We start from the raw sequence: 4,986 nt of genomic DNA, 5'->3' as shown, positions 1-4,986 counted from the left end.
GCGAATATGAATAATTTGGCAAGTGGACCAGACCTACTGTTAAGAAGGGTCCCTATGGCTTCACGTTAAAACACTTTTGACGTCAAATAGCAATCTATGACCGCAGAGTGTTTTCCTACGAACTGCCCGGGTTTGAGTTACAGCAAAGGGGGTGGGGGTGGGGGGCTTACAACCACAGGGGGAAGAATCAAGCTTGAAGGTCTTCATCACATCGGACCTCATTCCTTGCATTTGCAAATGTGTTTTTTTTCTGTCCACGCAAACATTGTTCACCGTATGCTTTCAAGATTCCGACATGAATTTCACCTCATTCATTCAGCTTGGCTTTGTTGGTCTCCCCTTCGGGTGGCCACGTGCTGCAGGTGGTGGATCAAAGCGATGACAACTCCAGCTGTTCTCTGCTGCAACGCATATCTCAAAGCACAACTTGATGAGGGCTCCTGATGCTGTGTCTGTTACCAACCCACCCCCAAGCATAAATAACGGTTACACAAACATCCGCTTACACACTGTACCTGCGTGAATATGCTTTGTGTGCAGTTTATGACTTTGGCGGTTCAAATGTTTGATTACAGATTGTACATTACAGGTGGATGCAAATAAATGTGCTTTGTGTGTCTGTAAATATTTATAGTCAAACTAGAGTATATTTAAACTAGAGTTGTGCTAAAAGATCAGTTTTAGCAGTATCTAATAAAAGTGCCAGGATGGTGCAAATGACCACTTTTACTGCTATAAATAGACTCAGTCAAATAGCATGGTTATCTGGGACAATGTGGGACAGACATACTAATAACTTTCAACAGCTTAAGGGACAAGCAAGACAAAAGACTCCTTTCGAAACATCGCACCTTTATTGTGGCTACCAAACATGTAAAAAATACAAGTATAATATAATTTCAGTGGATCTAATTCAAAGGAATAAAGAATATCAGCATAGCCAATAGTCTCAACATATGTGATAGAATAAAGCCTATTTTGTGCAAAACCTGACAATGAGGGCTAATAAGTTTATTTTTATAACGGTTGCTACTGTGGAAAAACATAGAGGAAAGAAAAAATCCCAGCATGCAGTGGAAACAGTTTGGATGACGCTGGGATAGGCTCTAGCACACCCGCGACCCCCGTGGGGACTAAGCGGTACAGAAAATGGATGGATGGATGAATTTGATGTTTTTTGGTGGATTTTTTTCTCTGTGATTCGCAAGCACCATGTCGCTTTAAAATGTACTCACCACCATGCCCCACTGAAAAACTGTTCTTGCATATAACCGAAAAAAAGTTTTGGTCCAATTACCATTAACACATGCCTACTGTTTTTTGTGGCCCCACTGGCCGTGGCTGCTGACATGACCGCGTTCTCCCATTTGTGACCGTTGGTAAAGATGAGAGACCATTCTGGCGATGATTCAGCCCGTCTACTACCACGTGAATTCCTACACCTGCGGATGTATTTGTGTTTTTATTAGGGCAATATCGAACGAAAAAGTGGAACCGATGGCCGATTTACATAACGCGGAACAAAGGGTGACATTGCCGTACACGGCAACGTAAAGTGGAACAGGTGTCCACGGGACTCAAACTTGCATTTGAAAATTCTTTTCCCATTTTTTTGCATGTCCAAGGTCAGCTCAGAGCGTGGCCATCTGTATCAACAATCAGTACAACATTACATTCTAACAATTGCCCGTTCTCTTGCTGACACGCGCTTGTTTTTGCTCTCATCCGCTCCATCTCGCTTCGTTGAAATCTAGTGGCCCGTCGTTTATTTTACAGCACTTTGCCAGGAATGTGCTTTGGTTTTGGCGTGCGGTGGGAAGCGGGGAGCACACACCAAACATTACCAGTAAAAAGTTTGAAAAATAACATTGTTCACCAGAGGGGATGATAGGGGCAAGGTGACGCCACAAAGGTAATTTGGAAAAGAGGCTTGAATATCAAGCTACAAATCTCCAATCTGTGTGTGGTTGCGCGGTGAAGAGGGAATGAACGATGATGGGTTGGGTTAAGTAATAGCAAAAAAGGTGAGCACAGGCCAAAGTAAACACACTTTTATTTTCTTACAATAGCCTCACTTAGGGAGGCTGGCTGACAGGAAAACTGCTGGTATTCTGAGGGTCAGGAAGGGCTTCTCATGTATCATTGTGTGTTGTGTTTTGGTGTTATCTTAGAAACAAAACCCTTCCATAAACCCTGTCAGCATCCCACTGAAGCCTCTTTGACTTCTGTTGCACACCTGGACAAACACAATAATATAGACTATTGTAAATATATTCGGCACCTACTTGCTCAAGGTTGAGCAGTTTGGCCTTTAAAGGCAGATTATTTGATTAAAAACACACACCCTGCTTCAGCTCAGGTCTAGCTACACCTGGTCCCAAGTAAACTCTCAAAGGGGAACATGTTTTAGCCATAATTATGGCCTCCGTATGTGTTAAGGGAGTTGTGACAAGTATAGCTTAAATTCTTGAAGTGGAATGTGGGTGAGTTTTTAACCTTCAGTGGGTATTTAATATTTAGTGACCTTAAGGCTATCAAATCTTCAACGTGACCACTTTACACCATCAAAACTTAGGATAGGATATGCCGTGGCAGTAGGTACTTTTTTCTTTTATATGCAATCTTTATACGCGACTCAATCTTTATATGTGGAATCTCTAGTGAAATGAGGCACCTCGTCATTGTTTCTAACTAAACATATACGTGTTCTTATGTGGCTTAAGTCGGGTAGACATACTGCAGCCATCATGAAGGTGTCCCCTGGGCCACTTGGTTCCATGACCACAAAAAATTGCTCTGTAAAGAAAATAATACGCAGAAATAACAATCACAATTTTTCATTTTCAGCTTTGTCTGTATTCTAATTTTTCCTCTGGCTTCTTGAACACAAAAGTAGCTATGCTCCTGAAAAGCTATTTGATGTTTAAAACTGCAATATTAAAACCTGTACTATGTCGTTAGACCCAACTGGTGTTATAACTCAAGGTGCTTCTAGGAATACATTTCACAGTGGCAACTTAACAGAGACTGCACACTCCACTGGGGTTGGCCAAAGATTTCCAGGCATGATTTTTTTTTTTCTTCAGTGTATTATCAGTAGCAGATGGAGATGTGAATCTTACCACAAGTTGATGTTTGTGAGCAAAGAGAGTGGGGGGAAAAGGTGTATAGTGTACAGCTAGGGCTTAAGAACACATTAAGGAAATGAATCATGGGTTGCCAGCATGGGGAACATGACGCATCTAGCGTGATAGTTTCGTCACAGATTCGAGGTTTGCACGGAGGCAGACGTCAGTTTCCTACCTCGTTACGCCTCATTAATTCGTTCTCTTGATTTATCATTCTTGGTCCATGTTCCTCATTCCTCTTCTCCTTCTTATTCACATTCTGTGTTTCTCAAACACACACACACAGAGGTGAACATGCACACACACGAGCACGCACACACACGTTTAAGGGAGACACAGAGATTTTTTGCACTCTCATCACTCTCTCTGCACATTTATCATTCACTGCTGTGCTGTTACATAACATTGCATTGAAGAAGAGCCATGATCCTTGAGCAAAACTCATGATCAATCAAAGTTTTCCTAAAACATACAATGACACGTGATGGACGTGTTGAACGTCCCAAGAATGCACGCACTCATAAAAAACATACCGTAATTTTCGGACTATAAGTCGCACCGGAGTATAAGTCGCACCAGCCATATAATGCCCAAAAAAGTGAAAAAAAAAACATATATATGTATATAAGTCGCTCCTGAGTATAAGTCAACCCCCCCGACCCAAACTATGAAATAAACCGCGACTTATAGTCAGAAAATTACGGTACATGCATTTGAGTACATTGAAAATAAAAGTAAAACACACTGCTCAGTGTGTTTAAACATGTAGTTTAACTTAATTTCTTGTCCTGAATTTCATAAGCGGTGAATAGGAGAATTTCCCAGAAAAAGCAAAACAAAGCAAAATGTCACCTTCCCTTCTAGAACGTCACCTCGGATGATCGTCACTTCCATCGTCCTGCTTTCTGATGGCTGGGCGAGGACAGTTATCACAGTAAGCAGAGGAATTCAATCTATTTTCAAATGATTTTGCTATTGATGTAGTGTTTCAAAGGGAAGCAATGGCGAGTGGCCAACTTCCATGTCAATAAAATTGGGTAGTGGCACTTTTCCAGTCATTGTTCTAATCTGACGTTACGTCAAGCAAGTTACTCAATATAAAGTAGAAAATATTTCAGAAGCCAAAGAGAACAACTTAATGAAAGAGGTATAACCTGAAATCATATGCTGTGAGGAATGTTGTAGTAGTAATGGTTTTCAAGCCTGCAGATGCAGCCCCAAAAGCCTTATCAGAAGCTCTAAGCAAGGTTTCCATTCACTGAACAATTTCTTAGGAATGACATTTTGGGACCAATCCCACGATACACCTGCTTTCTCCAATCTCCAAGTACTGGAGTAAATTTCCAATAGTGCATAAGACGCTGAAATTGTTCTGAACTGAACTGTCACCAAAGGTTTGGCAACGTCTGTATTCACCCAAGTTAAAGCAATCCAGTTGCTCACGATAAGATCATGTTTCTGCGACGGGGAGAAAAAAATCAAAGTTTGATTGACATTTGATATGACTTGCTGACATTGAGTGCATAAAAACATGTGCAAGTCTGAGGAGTCAAGTTTCAGTCCAAATTGGGCCTCATTTGAAAGATAAACAAGCGAGTTGAGAGCTTCCTGAAATCATCTCAAATGTCTCCACGTTTCCAGAAAATAATGTGTATTGCAGCCTTGGATCCTCTCAGATATAGAGCAGCGTGGCTGTTGCTGTTATTGTTATTTGCAGTGACAGACTAATTGACCAACGATTTGGAAGGGGCGCATCTTGACACAGGAAGGAAGTCGGGGGATGGAAAGACTCCTAAAAATGTAGAATCATCCTCTTCATCTCACATTGGCAACAAAATATCTCGGTCGCTCCAGTGCA

The 4,986-nt window shown here is 41.5% G+C and overlaps 1 long non-coding RNA gene across 1 annotated transcript; it reads right to left on the bottom strand.

The window, feature by feature from the left end:
* Positions 1-912: 912 nt before the first annotated feature.
* LOC133149882 (uncharacterized) lies at positions 913-4,255 on the bottom strand. Its single transcript, XR_009713688.1, has 3 exons — positions 3,304-4,255; positions 2,738-2,796; positions 913-2,236 (listed from the first exon to the last, which is right to left on the bottom strand). It is a non-coding gene; the product is annotated as an uncharacterized LOC133149882 (long non-coding RNA).
* Positions 4,256-4,986: the final 731 nt, after the last annotated feature.

This window comes from Syngnathus typhle, linkage group LG2, assembly GCF_033458585.1.
Source record: "Syngnathus typhle isolate RoL2023-S1 ecotype Sweden linkage group LG2, RoL_Styp_1.0, whole genome shotgun sequence".
Lineage (NCBI taxonomy): Eukaryota > Metazoa > Chordata > Actinopteri > Syngnathiformes > Syngnathidae > Syngnathus > Syngnathus typhle.
Note: the sequence above shows the minus strand (reverse complement) of the source record. Positions and strands in the feature narration are given on the sequence as shown.